Source organism: Tachyglossus aculeatus, chromosome X1 (assembly GCF_015852505.1).
Source record: "Tachyglossus aculeatus isolate mTacAcu1 chromosome X1, mTacAcu1.pri, whole genome shotgun sequence".
Lineage (NCBI taxonomy): Eukaryota > Metazoa > Chordata > Mammalia > Monotremata > Tachyglossidae > Tachyglossus > Tachyglossus aculeatus.
The window spans coordinates 115,508,583-115,527,095 of NC_052101.1; the positions used below are offsets into that span (position 1 = coordinate 115,508,583).

General features: G+C 54.4%; 1 protein-coding gene across 7 annotated transcripts in view; it reads right to left on the minus strand.

Moving 5' to 3' along the window:
* The window catches only part of ADGRL1 (adhesion G protein-coupled receptor L1), a 53,736-nt gene extending 35,432 nt beyond the window's left edge, over nucleotides 1-18,304 (minus strand). For 4 of the 7 annotated variants that reach the window (XM_038772492.1, XM_038772491.1, XM_038772497.1 and 1 more), the window contains exon 1: nucleotides 18,204-18,303. The gene's annotated coding sequence lies outside the window, so the exon portion shown is untranslated. Of the gene's footprint in view, nucleotides 1-15,726; nucleotides 15,838-18,203 lie in introns of those variants that run through there. The other 3 variants (XM_038772493.1, XM_038772489.1, XM_038772490.1) reach the window with 2 other exon arrangements.
* Between the last annotated feature and the right edge of the window lie 209 nt (nucleotides 18,305-18,513).

An 18,513-nucleotide genomic window follows, 5' to 3' on the forward strand; every position in this document is an offset into this window, starting at 1 on the left:
AACCTCCACGCTCTCCTTCCCAGAGCCAAGGCAGAACCCAGGCATCCTGTCTGCCAGGCCTCTAGTTTCCTGTCCCGCTGCTTCCCGCCTCCCATGACTAATTAGCTCCACTGCTTGCTGATGGGAGGGAGTCGTGGCGCCTCAGGGCTGGAACCAGTGACGACAGAGTCCCTACTTTTCCTTACTGGGGAAGCCTCCAGGGCCAGCCGCATGCAGACAGGCTGGCGGGACAACAGGATTGCTTTAACCTCGGGGGCAAATCAGGCATTTGCCCACGACCCACCGGCACCTTTAGCCCCTCCCCCGACCCCTCACTGGTTCTACATCCTCCTCCCCTACCGGCTCAGCTCAGTCTTCACTCTGCCATGCCACTACTCATCTAAAAATAGCTCTGGGAGTGCAGAGGAGGGACCGGCTTGCAGAACTGGGAATGCGGGAGTGCTGGGAAGGGACTGCATTTTTTGGGTTTTGTTTGGTTTTTTCGGACTTTTCATCACCCCCGGGCCCCGTAGGAGCCTTAAATTAGCCCAGGGCCGAAGGTCCCGGCGGGGATGGGGGCCGGGGACGCTGAGTCCTCTCTGGTCTTCGTTTCCTGCTCTTTTCCCCTCCTAATTCTCTTAGATCCACAATCCCATCTGGTTGAGCCTCAATAAATGCTGTTGATGACGATGATGAGCTTTGTGGAGAAGGTCGCAGAGTGAGAACCAAGACATCTGGGTTTGTTTCCCCACTTGGCTTGGTTCCGTTTCTCCCTCACGAGTTCAGGAGCTGCAGGGGGGTGGGAGAAGAAGCATGAGCGTATGTGTGAAAGCATGCAAGTTGGGGGGGGGGGGGCGGGGGGGGAGGGTCAAGGTGGAAAGAGAGGGACCGTCCTGGAGGGTCCCTCCAAAGTCTTTGGGTGAAAGCTGAGGTTAAGGTGGTTGCTTCGAGGAAGTGTGGGGGAATCAATCAATGGAATATACTGAATGCTTACTATGTGTACTGTACTAAGCGCTTGGGAGAATACAGTACAGAGTTAGCAGACACCAACTCTCCCAAGCGCTTAGTACAGTTCTCTGCACACAGTAAGTGCTCAAAGAATGAAGTTTCCTGCCCACAATAATCTTACAGTCCAAAGGGGAGAGAACAGTTTGCGGTCCCCACTGGGAGGTCAGATACCACTGGGCGGCCAGATTCCCTCTCCCGTACCTAGAAGGAATGAGTGTGATGAGGGTAGCAGGAAGGATAGTCTCAATCTCTCATCTTATCCCAACTGGATTACTGCATCAGCCTCTTCTCTGATCTCCCATCCTCCTGTCTCTCCCCACTTCAGTCTATACTTCACGTTGCTGCCCGGATCAGTGCTTTGCACATAGTAAGCGCTTAATAAATGCCATTATTATTATTATCTTTGTGCAGAAACGCTCTGGGCATGTTACTCCCCTCCTCAAAAATCTCCAGTGGCTGCCCGTCAACCTACGCATCAAGCAAAAACTCCTCACTCTCAGCTTCAAGGCTCTCCATCACCTCCGCCCCCTCCTACCTCACCTCCCTTCTCTCCTTCTACAGCCCAGCCCGCACCCTCCGCCGCTAACCTCCTCACTCGTTCTCGCCTGTCCTGCCGTCGACCCCCGGCCCACATCCTTCCCCTGGCCCGGAATGCCCTCTCTCCACACATCCGCCAAGCTAGCAAGCTCTTCCTCCCTTCAAAACCCTACTGAGAGCTCACCTCCTCCAAGAGGCCTTCCCAGACTGAGCCCCTCCTTTCCCCCTTTTCCTCTACTCCTCCCCATCCCCCACGCCCTACCTCCTTCCCCTTCCCACAGCACCTGTGTATATGTACAGATTTATTACTCTATTTTACTTATACATATTAACTATTCTATTTTTTTTGTCAATGATGTGCATTTACCTTTAATTCTATTTGGTCTGACGACTTGACACCTGTCCACATGTTTTGCTTTGTTGTCTGTCTCCCCCTTCTAGACTGTGAGCCCATTGTTGGGTAGGACCATCTCTATATGTTGCCAACTTGTACTTCCCAAGTGCTTAGTACAGTGCTCTGCACACCGTAAGCGCTCAATAAATACGATTGAATGAATGAATATACAAGTGGTTCTGGGAGGGGCAGAGCCTGCCTCATGGGCACTGGGTAGGGGGACAGACACCTATGGGTGGATGGGCAGACCAATCACAGGTCGCTGGATGGCAGGACTCCTGGCTTTCAGCCCCAGCTTTGCCCTCAACACGTTTGTCACGCTGCCTCGGTCTCAGACCTCTGACCGCTAAACTTCCCTTTCTCGCTGGCTGCCACCTCCAGCAGTTGTGAGGGCAGAAAACCCTCAGTCCATCCTACCCTGTTTCATGGTTTAGTGTGTGTGGGACTGGGCAGAAGAGTTGATCTCAGCCCTCTATATGGCTGGGGTCACTGACGCCAGCTGGTATGGTGGTACCCACCAGGGAGGGAGAAGATGTTTTTTGCTCTTCCTGGTGCTGACTCCCCCTAGGGAGCCTTGCTCATGCACCTGCTGCCTGGGGCACCAGCTGGGACTGGGGGCACCAGGAGGGGTAGAGGGAGGCAGAGCCTTAGAGCTTAGGCTTCACCCTGGGCATGAAGGCATTAACTTCAGCTGGCACAGAATAAAGGCTCAACCTGCTCCATGAGACAGGGAGGAGCTGGTGGGGTCCTGGGCTTTGGGGAAGAAAAGCTGAGTGGGTGTTGAAACTGGGAGCTGGGAAGTAGGGCTGCGTGGGTTCTCATTATAATCTCTGGGTAGATATCTGGGGAAACAGGGAAGCAGTATGTCCTAGTGGAAAAAGCACAGGTCCGGGAGTTAGAGGACCTGGGCTCGAATCTGGCTCTGCCATTTGCCTGCTTGTTAGGTTTGCTTGCTATGTGACCTCGTCTGCTGTGTGACCTTGGGCGAGTCACTTAACTTCTCTAGCCTCAGTTACCTCTTTTGCAAAATGGGGATTCAATACCTGTTCTCCCTCCAACTTGTTAGCCCCACATGGAACTGATTATCTTGCATCTACCCCAGCGCTTAGTACAGTGCTTGGACTATAGCAAGCACTGAACAAATACCACTATTATTGTTGTTATCAAATTTAGGGGGCGGGGGGAGGTGATCAGAGGCAGAAAGGCTTTAGACAGGAAGTAGAGTTGGGTGACTAGAAAGGAGGAGGTGGAGACAACAGCAGGTACAAGTTACTCTCTCCATATTCTGCATCCCCTGCTGGCTGGATCAGAGGATCCCACTGAGAAGCAGCAGCTCCTTCCTACAGCAATTAATTCCCTTCACCCAACCAGCCCTTCCAACGTCAACTGTTGGAGGGGGCAAGGAGATTGGGTCCCATTCCCAATAGGTCCAGGAGAGAAGATGGCAAGGATATGACATGGAGACTCGGAAGCGAAGGGCAAGCCTGGAGACCAACCCTGGGTGACACCTCTCCCCCACCCCCCAAACACCTCCCCAGCGCAGGCCTCTTTTCACCAGACCGTATGTTACGAGGGCTTCCAGCAAAATGAATCCCCCATGGTTCCAATAATCCTGAACATGGTAATCCACTCTAATTCCTTTGGAAAACCTGCTGCCCAAGGATTATGCTGGGAAGGGATTAGAGCCAGAAGTGCCCCCTTCCCAACAACTTTGAGGACCTAGGGTTGCTCTCTGCCCTCCCCCTCCTCCCCCCCCACCCCACCCCCAGACCCAGGCTCTGTCAGCAACTTCAAGTTACTCCAGGGAACTGACCACAGGGTTTGGAGAAAAGGCTTCGTGGAGATGACAGGGGAAGCTTTCAACTGCACATAGGAGTGGACTGAGGCAAGCCAGCAGCTGTACATGAGTGCTGAATTATGTTGGTGCATGTGTGTGTATGAATGAGCCCCGCGCGTTTCAGTGGATGCGCATTTGTGCTCCTGTATGTGGATGCATGGGGCTGTGTATGTCATTCTATGCAGCTGCCTATGCTCTAGTCCAACAGTTATGAGACATCAGCTGAGAAACCGCAACTGAGGAGAGGGGAAACAAAAAGAGGATGCGGGGAGGTGGAGGCCGGCACAGGCAGCAAGCAAAAACTCAGGGGAATGAGGTCTAGTAAGCAGATCCAGAGTCAGGAGATCCAGGTACCGGGATTCTATACTTTGCTGGGCCTTCCTGGGGGTGGACGCCCCAGCTGGGGGGTGTATGGTGTAGGGGGTTACAAAATGAGAACAAGCTGCCTCGGGTATCTCCCTCCTCCCCACCACCCTGCACAAACCTTCCCTCCCGCTCACAACCATCACCGGAGCTGCTGTTGCCATGGCAACACTACAGGTTTCTGGGGACTTGGAACCCTGCCTGGGAGGCGGGGTGGGGGGGTGGGGGAGAAGAGAGAATGGGATGGGGGGAATGGGGATGGAAGCATATAGAGGGGATGGGGAGGCAAGGTGTCTGGGTCCTTTTCCTGATCCTGGGAAGGAGTCAGGGGGCAGAGGGCTCAGATCATAAGGAAGAGAGTCAGGGCTCTTGACTTGGGTGGGGGATTTTGGGGGGTGTTCAATCCAGGAAATTGGACCTGGAGAATGGACCCTGAGTCTAGGACGTTTGAGCACCCAGATCCATTTTTTGACTTTACCCTCAACACCCAGTCTCCCAGACTTAGGCCTTTCTTGCCACTCTGCCCTTCCCCTGGCCTCACATGCCCCGAGCCCTTGAAAACCTTTCCTATCATTGGGCTGCAGAAGTGCCCAATATCTCCCATTTCTGCACCCCAGCATCCTCTAAAGAATCACCCTCTGGCTCTCTGCTCCCACTCCCCATCCTGTCTCCTTTTCACATACTAACTTCCTTCTGGCTCCTCAAGTGTCTCCCCTTCCTTCTCCCTTGGGACACCCTTGCCTACCCTTTCCCCGCCAATCTTCCTCAGACTTCAGCTCTGTTTCCCTGCCTAATCACCCCCAGCTCCCCATCTCCAGTCCAACTCATGATGCCTCTGGCCAGCCTCCCTGTGGATTCTCATGCTGACTCTTGTCCTCTGAATAATAATAATAATAACAGTAATAATGGTATTAGTTAAGCGCTTACTATGTGTCAAGCACTGTTCTAAGCACTAAAGGCCTCTTCTCATCCCAACCTCCCCTTCCCCGCCTCAAAATTCTCCTGGAGCTTGCTTCCCATCAAGAATGGCCACCCCCAGAATCATCTCCCTTTTGCCCTCTCCCCCTGATTTCATTCATTCATTCAATCGTATCTACTGAGTGCTTACTGCGTGCAGAGCACTGTACTAAGCGCTTGGGAAGTACAAGTTGGCAACATATAGAGACGGTCCCTACCCAACAATGGGCTCACAGTCTAGAAGGGGGAGACAGACAACAAAATATATTAACAAAATAAAATAAATAGAATAGTAAATATGTACAAATATGTAAATATGATTTCCCTCAAGCCTCCCCAGGGCTCGGCTTCCCAAAGCCCCAGGACTCCTACCCCTCCAGGTCCTACATCCAGATGCAGAAATGGACTCACGCCTGGTTCTGGCATGGCCAGTGTACCTCCCCTTTGCCCAAGGGTCCGTTCACCTCGCCACAGAAGGCCCTAGGATAGTGCTTTGCACATAGTAAGCGCTTAATAAATGCCATCATTATTATTAAGGACCACAGGGCCTGGGATCCTTCACAGTCAGATGAGTCAAGGCCAGTAGGTGGCGCCACTTGAGACAGGCTACCAAAGGCCCACCACCATAGCTCAAGTCCCCACATAGCTCGGGGAGGATTCCAGTAACCCTGGTAGCTCCCACATTTGCTTTCCATTTTCCCCAGTCTCCAAAGTCCCTCCCACTTACATTTCTGCATCTCCCCCATAGGACTCACCGTTGCAATTTAATTGGGAGTATCTGGGTTCTGCTCCCAGCCTCAGGAGGGAGTGAGGTTGCCTACTGGCCACCACAGGGGCTGGGAGGCTGGACATTTGGGTCACAGCTCTTGGGCAATCTGGATATGACACAGGGGGCACGCAAGCAGGGGAAGGAAATGGGGTGTTGGGAGAAGCCAGGGGGGATGGTAAGCCCGGCCAGGAGCAGTTACAGCCTCTCTGCTGCTACTGACTCCAAGAGTCTGTGATTTGCTCTTCCTGCTGGTTCTGTGCCAGGGAAGAGGAGAGGAAAGAGGAAAAGAAACCAGGCTTAGGGGAATGGGAATACTTGGGGATGAGGGAGGCTGGGTGGAAAATGAGACATATGAGGGGAAAGGGCTGGGCATTTTGGGCAGAAGGGGGAGCTGGAATAACAGGACTGGTGGGGGGAGAAGGGGGGAACTCCCTTCCTTACCCCTGAGAGTCTCATAAGCTAAAATGAGAGCAAAGGGGAGACCCAGGCTGGGCAGACTGCATTAGCAGTAGGGAGGAGAGGAGAGGGAGAGCAAGCTCTGGAATAAATAATGCAGGAGGCACCTCTAGGGAGAAGTGGGTGGGGAGAGTGGGAGCCTGCTTGAAGCAAGGACTAGTGGGGAACCAGGGCACCGGGGTGATGAGTCCAGTTCTCATCTAGAACCTGGGTTCTGCCTCCAGATCCACTCAGAGGAGCCTGGAGAGTGTAGGCACGTGGGGGTGTAGAATCAGGAGAAGGAGAATTGCACTCACCCTTGAAGCTGATTTCCTCTACCCAATCCTTGGTCCCACTTCCCCTGCCCTTCTAGGTCAAATGTCTAAATCAGGTAATGGTTGTCAGAAGGCTGTCTGTCGGGCAGTCTGTCCAGCTGCTCCAACCCTGGGCTTAGCTGCTCTGGGGCCAGGGAGGGAGATGGTACGTGCCACCAACCCAGTCCCAGGATCAGGAAGGTAGAGCTTAGAACAGTGCCCAGCGCTTAGAACACACAGTAAGTGCTTAACAAATACCATCATCATTATTACCATTATTATTAGAGGAGGTGGTGGCTGCTAGTGAGCATGATGTCTGGGTGCAGTCCCCTATACCCACCCTGGGAGGGGGTGGGGGGGTGGGGGTGGGGTGTGTGTGTGTGTGTGAGAGAGAGAGAGAGAGAGATAGTATGTAAGCAGTGTGGCTCAGTGGAAAGAGTATGGGCTTTGGAGTCAGAGGCCATGGGTTCAAATCCCAGCTCCGCCACTTGTCAGCTGTGTGACTTTGGGCAAGTCACTTCACTTCTCTGGGCCTCAGTTACCTCATCTGTAAAATAGGGATTAAGACTGTGAGCCCCACGTGGGACAACCTCATCACCTTGTAACCTCCCCAGTGCTTAGAACAGTGCTTTGCACATAGTAAGCGCTTAATAAATGCCATCATTATTCTCCCCCTTCTAGACTGTGAGCCCACTGTTGGGTAGGGACTGTCTCTATATGTTGCCAACTTGTACTTCCCAAGCGCTTAGTACAGTGCTCTGCACACAGTAAGTGCTCAATAAATACGATTGATTGATTGATTAATTGAGAGAGAGAGAGAGAGAGAGAGAGAGGGGCTATTTCTCCTCTGAAGAGAGCAGGATCAAAGAGGTTGGGGGCAGGGCAGGGGGTGAAGAAAAAAAGGTGCTATTCCTCCCTGTCCAATTCTGAGACTGCAAAGGGGGAGAGCATAATCTGGGTGCAAGGACCCAGCCAGGATGACTTAACTCTGATCCTTGCACCCCCAGGGAGCAGCAGGTCAAAAATGACTGAAGGCTGGGGTTCCTAGATTTCCAAATTCAGGAGAAGATGGCTTTCTGGGCAGTTTTTCCACCTTCCCTCTGTCTGATCCACCTTCATTCATCCTAATCCCCTTTGAAGGGGAATAAATAGAGGGTGGATACTGTCTGGAGCTTTGAGCCCAGGGCACCCCCTCTCTATGATGGCCTCAAGGAGAGGGCCCAGGCCCAAGGTGACTGTTCCAGCCCATTCAGGGCAACTAGTCTGATGATTTTGGGGGAGAGATTTGAGGGTGGCTAGAAGTCAACCCCATCTACTGCAGATTGGTAGAACATCTAGATGGATTTCCAGATTTTCTGTTTCCCTGGGCAGTCTCAATGAATCAATCAGTGGTATTTATTGAGTGCTTACTGTGTGCAGAGCATTGTACTGTTTGGGAATATACTCTACAAGAATTGGTAGATGGGATCCCTGCCCACAAGGAGCATACAGTCTAGAGGGGGTGATAGACATTACAACAGATTAGGGACAGGGGAAATAGTAGAGAGTGTAAGAATATTGATATAAGTGCTGTGGGGCTGGGGTGAGTATCAAAGTGTTTAAGGAGTACACAGCCAAAGGGGGGAAGGGGAAGAGGCAGAAGGGAAGGCGGATAGGGGAAACGACTTCCTCCTTGGAGATGTGATTTTAGGAGGGTTTTGAGGGTGGGGAGAGTTGTGGACTGTCAGATAGGAAGGGGGAGGGAGTTCCAGGCCCGAGGAAGGGCATGGGAGAGGGGTTGGTGGCAAGATGGATGAGCTCAAGGTACAGTGAGTAGGCTGGCATTAGAGGAGCAAGGTATGTGGGCTGCGCTGTATTAGGGGATCGGCAAGGTTAGGTCAGAGGAAGTGAACTGATTGTGTGCCTTAAAGCCGAGGGTAAGGAGTTTCTGTATGATGCCAAGGTGCTTGGGCAACCACTGGAAGTTCTTCAGGAGTGGGGAGATATGAACGGAATGGTTTGTTATCCAGTTCTTCCATTGGCTTCCACCCCAGCTGGCCTTCACTTCATCCTTACTGGGTTGTGGGCTGTTGGTGCCTGGACCCCAGCTCCCCACAGCTAGTCTGTTCTCCCTCCTTGCCCCAAACCCACCCCTCCCATGGAGCAGACAACCTTGTTTGCGGGGGGAGCACCCAAGGGCAAGGGAGGAGGGAATGAAGGTAATTCATTCAATCGTATTCAGTGAGCGCTTACTGTGTGCAGAGCCCTGAACTAAGCACTTGGAATCCCATAATCATACCTTGAATTTGCAGTGCTTTTAGATTTCTCCAAAGCATTTTTACATGACTTCTCTCACTGGGTCCTCACAACCCTGTGAGATAGGGAGAGGCAGATATTATCCTTTTTTATGGTACTTGTTAAACACTTACTATGTGTCAAACACTGTCCTAAGTACTGGGATAAATACAAGTTAATTAGGTTGGACACAGTCCCTGTCCCACATGGGGCTCACAGTCTAGATAGGAGGGAAAACAGGAGAACTGAGGCCCAGAGAAGTTAAGTGACTTGCCCAAGGTTACGCAGCAAGCACTTGGCAGATTTGGGATTAGAACCCAGGTCCTCTGGCATCCAAGCCCGTGCTCCTTCCACTAGGCCATGTTGCCTCTAGGTGAGGAAGCTGAGGTCCAGAGAGGTTAAGTGACTTCCTCAAGGACACACAGAAGGCCAACAGGACAAAACCCATGTCTCCTGACTGCCAGATTCATGCTCTTTCCACTAGGCCATGTTAAGATTCCTAGGCTTCCACTCCTCCCCTCTAGTGACGGCCCATCATCTCCTCCCCCTCTTCTTCAGGTTTCCCACAGCGGAAACCTGGCAGCAGTTCTTGCTGTTCCTTTCAGGCGAGGGGGAAGTTGGTGCAGAGAGAAGAGAGGGGTGAATGTCCTTTGTGACGACCGTTTACCCAGTGTGGTACCATGCAGTTTGCCAAGCCTGACCTTCAACCTTGGACTCGGCGGGGCATGATTGATTGATGGATGAAGCGGGTTCCAGTCCAGGGGCAAGGGGCCTGGACCCTGGGACGCGACAGGAGAAAATTGGCGGGGAGGTAAAACACCAGTTGCAATTTGGTTCAGGTCTCAGCTCTGGTAAGTCTTAAGAGTCCCTGAGCTCAGGCTCGGTTCACCAGGACTCAATCAATCACTCATTCATTCACTCATTCAGTCATATTTATTGAGTGCTTACCATGTGCGAAGCACTGTTCTAAGCACTTGGGAAAGTACAATATAATAATAAACAGACACATTCCCTGCCCACAACCAGCTTACAGTCTAGAGGGGAGTCCGACAGTCCATCAGTCCATCGTATTTACTGAGCACTGACTGCGTGCCGAGCACTGTACTAAGCACTAGAGAGAATGCAGTAGAACAGAGTTGGTAGACCCGTTCCCTGCCTGCAATGAGCTGACAGTCAAGAGGGAGAGGACTCTGGCAAATTGCCTTAGGATGGTGTCTTTGCACTGAAGGCTTTGTCCAGGGCCCTCTGCCTAGCTTCAGCCTCACCTTCACAAGTGGGCCCTGACCTCCGGGCCTCTTTCAGTCTAGCCCCCTCCCTAATACAGACAAATGCCCACATGGAGACAGGCACACAGAGACGAAAAGAAGTTTCGATGGACCTGGGGGTTCACCCAAAGATGCATGCCGATCTCAAGACTCACCCACATGCAGCGGCAGTGTCCCCAGGATCCTGGGGGGCTGTGACCACTGGGTCACAATCATGCTGGGATGGGGAAGAGGGTAGTGGGATGGGGCTTAGACCCCAGACCCAGGCCTCTAGCTCCCCAGCCCCAGCAGTCTCTAAAATTGGATGTTTTTAGCTCTGCTCTCTGGGCCAGAAGTGGGGTGATATGGGCAACCCGGTGGTGTCAATTCCCTCTGGGCCCTCCCAAGGGATTCATTCATTCAATCGTATTTACTGAGCGCTTACTGTGTGCAGAGCACTGTACTAAGCGCTTGGGAAGTACAAGTTGGCAACATATAGAGACGGTCCCTACCCAACAGCGGGCTCACAGTCTAGAAGGGGGTGGGACAGACAACAAAACATATTAACAAAATAAAATAAATAGAACAGTAAATACGTACAAGTAAAATAGAGTAATAAATCTGTACAAACATATATACAGGTGCTGTGGGGAGGGGAAGGAGGTAGGGCGGGGGGATGGGGAGGGGGAGAGGAAGGAGTGGGCTCAGTCTGGGAAGGCCTCCTGGAGGAGGTGAGCTCTCAGTAGGGCTTTGGAGGGAAGAAGAGAGCTAGCTTGGTGGATGTGCGGAGGGAGGGCATTCCAGGCCGGGGGAGGACGTGGGCCGGGGGTCGACGGCGGGACAGGCGAGAAGGAGGCACAGTGAGGATCTGACACTATGATCGGGGACCACACAATAGGTGGCTCAATCCTCCCCTGGTCCCCTAGCCCAGCTCTTCATCAACTTTGCTCTTCACCATCCCCACTTCTCCTCGGTTCCTTGCTCCATCTTCCTTCTTCTCCAACCATTTTCCTCATCTTCCTCTAAATCTGGCCCAGTTCAAGGGGGCAGATCCAGGAATGGCTCTCTCCTACAAAGCCCCTAAATTCCATCTTCAGAGGCTCACCTAGTCTCTCTTCTGCCTAACCCATGCTTTTCCGTTTTGTTTCAAGATCTTTCTCCTTGACCAATGCCCAGGCTGTCAGTCACTGCTCCCTTCAGCCATGCCAAAGGAGGGTCCCAGCCTTTGAGCCCCACCCCGAGCCCAGAGAACGCAGTTGTGGCCTAATGGATAGAGTATGGGCCTGGGACTCAGAAGGACCTGGGTTCTGATCCCAGATCCACCACTTGTCTGCTGTGGGACCTTGGGCAAGTCACTTAACTTCTCTGTGCCCAGTTCCCTCATATGTAAGATGGGGATTGAGCCTGTGAGCCCTATGTGGGCTAGCGACTGTATCCAACCCAATTATCTTGTATCTACCCCAGTGCTTAGAACAGTACCTGGCATACAGTAAGCACTTAACAAATACCATTAAAAAAAAGGTGGGGAGGGTGTTGGGAGGAGACTGTTGTGTGATGGCAGACTCTGACCCAGCCTCTCCTCGGGACCCCCAATCAATCAATCAATCAATCGTATTTATTGAGCACTTGTGTGCGGAGCGCTTCGGAGACGACTAAGTAGTCACAGTCCCTGCCCTCAGGGAATTTGGCATCTAGCAGGGGAGTGGGATGCTAAAAAAAATTACAGTTAGGGGAAGCAACCAAGAAGGATATGTGCCTAAGAGGCTGGGGATGGTGTGAGTACCCAAATGCTTGGGGGGCACAGACGCAGAAGAGAGGGAGACTAAGGTGGTTCCAAGTGGCCCCTCCATTCTCAGTTCCCACATGCTCCTTTCCTCCTGTATGGCCCAACTAAGCCACCAGGATACTGGGGAAAATCCCAGTGGGCTGGTGCCCAGTCGGGCCAGTCTGTGCCAATCCGAGTCGCATCTGCCTCCGAGCAGCCCCTTATTTGACCGGAGCAAGCAAGGGGCCACTGGGAGCCGGTTTGGAGAGCGGCTGGAAGTAGAGGAGCTTCCGCTCGCAAAGCCCCCATCCCCGGCTCTTAAGCATTCAGGGCGGGATTTCCCGGTAATGATTTTGGAGCCAGCCTGGCCCTGTCCTCCTGTGCAGCCAAGAGGGAAATGGAGATATCGGGAGAGAGGAACATGGTCTCAAATCCTCCAGGTCTCCTGGGGCCGATGCCAGCTCTATCTGCTCTCTGCAGAGAGTCAGAAGGCAGGAGCCTGCTTTTCCTGCCTCTCACTGCCCAACACACTGCTCCCCAGAGGGGAGAAGCAGCGCAAAGGCCGCAGTCGGAACGCGACTATTGCCTTAGCTCCAGACAGTCGGAGCCACGCAAGTGACACGCAGGGACACGCACGGGGGAGGAGGGGAGTGAGACCGAGATACACACGTGGCACCCAAAGTCCTAGACCAGAGGGTCAAAGGCTTCAGCTGCATCACAGCAGCTCTCAGTCTCCTGTCGCTTCCTGCTTCATATGGGGGCGGGGGGAAGGAGGGGGCTAGGGTCAGTTCCTGCCTTTACCGGAATGGGCCGGAGTCAGACCAGCCACAGGCCTCTGGCCTTCTGAAGGCAGGAATGAACCCCACAGCACTTCTGTATTACATAGCCATAATCTATTTATATCAAGGTCTGTCTCCCCCTCTAGACTGTAAGCTCCTTATGTGTCTACCAGGTCGACTGTATTGTCTTCTCCCAAGGGCACACAGTAAGCGCTCAAAAAATACCATTGGTTGATTTCCCGGTGGGAGCACCAAATCGAGGCGACTCAGTCCACAGGGCTCTCGGACAACTCTCCCCTCAGCAGAAAAGCCATCCAGACACCCAGATCCTGCCTGTCAGGGCTGGGGTCCCCTTCCCCTCACCGGCAAGGCTGGGTACTGTGGGCCCCGAGCCCCCTGCCCTTGTCAACACCCCATGTCCAGCCAATGCTTTGCCACCACAGACAACTGCTTGTTGGCATTTTGGTAGAGCCTCGTCCTCTTTCAACCGGGGAAACTGAGAGCTGGATGTGTGGGAAGCAGGAGAAGAGAGGCCTACTAGAGTTTCCCAGCATGGTGGAACCTCCAACTGAAGCCCCCGCAATGCTCAACCCTTTCCAGAGATGCCACCAGAACCTGGGCCTAGCTCTTCCACCCTCACCAACAGGCCCCCTCTCAGACAAATCCTGAATCCAAGAGTGCCATCTCCCCCTGGCAAGGTGGAACGGAACCGGGAGTCCAGGTTCCCAGCCCCCTGGGCCATGGGTGTTGAAAGATAGGTAGTATGAAAACAGGACTCCCAGCCTTGACCATGCATCCCTCCTGGGGGAAGGGCAGGGGTCAGGATGGAGTTGGATCTGGCGTACACACCTGTGCAGACGCAAACCTGTTTACGTACTTCCACGCACACACACATGCTAACAAATCTGAACTCATACCACCACCACCCCCACATGCAAGTAGGAGACTTAAGTGTACACAGGTTTGCACATACCTAGATACACTGAGCCACTCAAAAACACATACAGACCTTGTCTCTAACCACAGCTCCTTCGATTCCCCCACCTCCCCTCCTCCCAGCCTCCCCAAGGTTCAGCAGAGCCAGAGTAGGGGCTCCCAGGGCAGGCTGAGAATAGAAGCCAGGTGTCCTACCTCCAAGCCTCTGCTCTTCTCCCTCGGGTCCTGTTTCCTTCCAGCTCTACCTGCTAGCTTCCCAGGACTTGCTCTCCTCCCAAACTTGGGCATCACCCTTTCCAACTCTGCCTCTCTCTCATGTCCCCTACCACCACTCAAGGGCCAAGATTTAAGGGTGTAATAAGATTTGACTTCTGATGCTTAGTACTGTCAACCCAGGATCGGAGAGTGGCATGGGTGTGTGTGTGTGTGTGGGGGGGGGGGTTGAATATGCACATATGTGGATTTATGTGGTTCCATGTGCACACATATGCCTACCCACCCTTCAGCAGCCCCAAGGAGTGGGCGGGCCCATCACGGTGCCTGAGGGCAGCATGCACAGAGCCCATGAGCCAACCCACAGGGGTGGGAGGAGGCATGAGAGGAGTACACGCAAGGCCCCACTGCAGTCACAGGAGACACGTGTGGGGAGCTCAACTGCCTCAAGGAGCAAGCGTGCGCAGGCAAGTGATGAAGAGGAGGGGAGGGGCCCTGACTACGTGGGAACAAGAATAAGAGGGGGAGGATGGGGAAAGGACATGCATGTGCCTGGTCACATACGTGATGGCATGTGTGTGCAGGGGCACGGATCTTCATTGGCGAGAGATCAAATTAGTTCCTTTTCCCTCTTTCCAGATGATTTTTCATCTCTGTAATTAATGGGCAAGTCAGAACTGAACGGCGTGGCAGGAAAATTGCTAGTTAGGGAAATCACAGATAATTTTCTCGATATGATAATGAAGGTTGTATTCCTTCTTTTTATTCTTCCTGTTTTCATCCTGCTTTTAAGTAATAAATTTGGCATTAGAGGGAGGGGAGAAGAGGGTGGCGGGGGGATAAGAAAACCAGTTACCCTCCAAGGCCCAAGTTGGACCTGACTCTGGTCCATCCCTCAACCTTCACTCCCCTACCGGGGTCTCCAAACTGGGCCCCAGACGGTAAAGTGGTGGGGCCTGGACCCTGGGGGGAAAATACAGACTCTGCCAAACCCCCACCTTCTCCTGAGAGCTCTTTAGCAGGGTGCCTTTGCCCACTCTTTGGCAGAAAAATTGAACGGCGTGGGAGAAGGTTCTTGTGGCTGCGGGGCAGATATGAAGCCAAAGGCGAGCAAAAGAACTAGGGGAGAGTGCAGCAGAGGGTGGAAGCTGTGTGGGAGAAGGCTCTCACGCCTGGGGCTGTGAAAGAGAGGAAGCACAGGAGAGGCAGGAACAAGCAGCAGCAGAGGGTGGTGCTGTGTGGGAGGAGGCTCTTGCCAAGGGGCTGGGGGGAGGACTCGAGTGAAATGGGGAAGAGGTCAGGGCCATTCCACTGACAGGGAGGGTGTCAAGGAGACCAGGCCATGACCAAAGCCACATCAGAGGCAGGGGAGAGTGTGAACGAGAAGCTGGGTCCTCGGACAGTGGGGAATGGGCCCAACAAGGGGAGAGGGGCATTCCTGCCTACCACGGCTTCTCCCCGGCCCCCTGCCTCCCCTCCTGAAGCTAGCTTTCCCCATCCTACACAGGGGAAACCAGAGCCCCAAAAAGGCAGCGCACTTGAAGTGACCGCTGGAGGCCGAGCCAGGCCCCAATCCTGGCATCCTGTCCCCTGATCCTGTTGCAGGAGGAGGGTGAGGCTAAAAGGAAAAGTCCCCGCCGCTCGGGGAACACCCTCCCCCCGACATATGCTCTTCATCCCCATTCCCAGGATCCTCACCCTTCACACAGGGGCCTTTCCTAGCGATGCCAATATCGGGTGTGGGTGTGTGGAGGGAAGAGAAGAGAGGCGGCAGCCATTTTGGTGGCCATCTTAATTTCCACCCCCAAGTTCTGCCACGCTGGGTAGAGATTGGGAGAGACGGGGGAGAGGGCGGGGGGGGGGGGGATGAGGTGGTGACCATTTTGGTGACCATCCTAGTCCCCCCACACCCAACTTCATACCTTGTACTTGGAGACCAATCAATCAAGGGCTTCTGGAATCCCTCCTACTCTCTTCTCTCAACTTGGAGCTTGAGAGGAAAGAAATGTCTTTCCCCAAGATTCAGCAGTCTCTTCCCTGCCTGGTTTGGGGCTAATGGCGGATTCTTGAGGTGGCCTGGGAAAGAGAAGAGTGCCCCTACCCCTCTTAAAGGGCTGGGTATGCACTAGGACAATCAATCAGCCCCCTTGCCACATTAACCTGGATTCAAGAGACTAAGAGGATGACAGGAACGAAGAGGAGGAAGGGATACGGGAACTTGTTCCAGGCTGCAGTCAGTCTCTTTGGGGTAGGGGGCTGTAGAATGCTAGCAGGCCTGCCAAGATCCTGAGATGGCAGAAGTCTTGGTGGGGGAAAGGCTAAATCCTCGCTATCTCTGTTCACTCTCTCTACCCCACTGCCCCTCCTAGAACTTGAGACTGGGCACCTGAGCCAATGAGTCCAACTGTGGAAGATGGGGTGGCTTAGCAGGAGTGCTCTAGGCCAGGTCCCCAGGACCTTGGGGTTTCCCAGCACTGCTGGGAAGGGCACCAAAAAAAGGGGATGAAGTGAACACTCTCAGCCTGAGTTGCCCACCACAGACCACCCCTAACCCTTAACAAAAAAGATCCTTCCCCCTCCTCCTTCTTTCCACCTTGTAGTTTCCCAGCACTGCTGGGAAGGGCACCAAAAAAAGGGGATGAAGTGAACACTCTCAGCCTGAGTTGCCCACCACAGACCACCCCTAACCCTTAACAAAAAAGATCCTTCCCCCTCCTCCTTCTTTCCACCTTGTAGTCATGCCTCTCACCAGCCAGAGGGGACTGCAGCTCTCCTCTCCCCTTTCCCCTCCCTCTTCTCACCCCACAGTCCAGAGTATGGGGTTTTCGCCTTGTGCCCATCCTTTGCCCGCCTCGAGTGGGGGGTGTATTTGGGATGGGGCTAGAGGGTAAATTACAAATGGCTCTCCTCTCCTCCTCCCCCCGACCCTTCCCAGCTGGGACAACATCTTCTCCTTACCCCCCACCCCCCTAGCTAAATCTAGGCTCCATTGGTAGGAGGAAAGGTAGGGTTCATTCTTCACTCAGCAGGATCCTCTGGGGACAAGACCAGAGGGTCAGATGCTAAGGGGGGGTGGCCAGGGGCGGGGGTGAAGTTGCCGCTGGTTCGGGAAGGGAAAGGATGAACAAAATGGCCTTTCCTGGGTTGTTAATCTTTCCCTTATTACCACCTCCCTCTGCCCCCCTCCCCCCATCAGGACAGGGCACTGCCAACCGTGGACACTGGCAAGGTCTCCTTGCCCTTAAGTGTGCCTGGTGGCATATAGCACCCCCCCCCCCAGAATGCAGCCCCGGGTGCTCTTGCCCCTCATTAGCCCCGCAGCAATGTATTCCCTTTTCCTCCACCGCTCCCCCCCACCAACCCAGGCGGTGCCCGGGGTCTGTACCCAGTGGCCCCCACTCTGGCACGTCCTGGCAGGGACTGCAGCAGGGAAAGTGGGCAGTAGCCACCGCGACACCCAGACTCTCCCGCACCCTCCTCGCCAACCCTCCCCAACTCCCCCCCCCCCCCCGCCCGCCCCCAGCCACCTCCCAGAGAAAAACAAAAACTACAGCATCCTGCAGTACCAGCCCCAGACACGGCAGCACTGGGGATTGGGGGTGGGGGGGGAGGGTTGATAGTGGTGGGGCCGGAGGAGGAGGGGAGAGAGGGACGAACACGATCCAAGAAACAGACACACAATTACACACACACACCCGCACCCAGAAACACCCACCGAATTACAGCCGCCCCCAGACACACAAAGACACACAACCAGTTAGGCACGGACAAAATCAGGGATACATATCCAGGTACACAAAGACACACACCTAGCTGGGCATACACACACATTCCCCCTTCACCAGTCTGCCTGTCACATACACGCGCGCGCACAAACACACACACACACACACACATTCCCCCTTTGCCAGTCTGCCTGTTATACGCGCGCACACACACACACACACACGATCCGCGATTTCTCGCTATTCCGCGGTTCACAATTCCGCACTCTCCCCCCCGCCCCCACCCCCGCGCCCTCAGCCAGCACCTCGGCCAGCTCACAGCTGGTGCCCAGCTCCGCGACGGTGCCAGCCTTTGTACATCGCCCACAACCTCGCTGCGGGTATCGCTGCGGGCACAACGCCCCAGGCCCCCTTCTCCCCCCTCCCCCCGGCCAGGTGCAGTACCCCGCATCCAATCTCCTCACACTACCACCCCTCAATCCCTCATCTCCTTCTTCACCCCCTGCAATGGGCACGATGGAGACAAGGGCGGGGGAGGGGGGAAGCGGCCTCCGGTTCCTTGTCGTCCTCGCCCCCCCCCCCCCAAAGCAGACACCTGGCCCAGGTATAACGCTCTCTGCTCCCCCTCCCCAGCTCCGCACTCTCACCCCACCCCCACCAGGGTCGGCACTCACCTGTCCAGTTGGGCTATCGGCCCGTTCTCCTCGCCTTCCCTCTCTCCTGCGGCTCTTCCTCCCGGGCCCCCCCGCCTGGCACATCTCCCGGGGCCAGGGCAGGGGGGGGGAGGTGGGAGGGGACCGGGATGCGAGGGCGGAAAGGAGAGGTAGGGTGGGTGCGCGGGAGGGATGGCTCCGGGTCCTCCCCCCCCCTCCCCACCAGAAGAGGGGAAAAAAAAGACCCCCAAATCCTCGCCCTGTTCTTCAGGCTCGACGGCTCCGGGGGAAGGGTGAACGGGAAAAGGGATCTCTTCCCCACCCCCGCCCC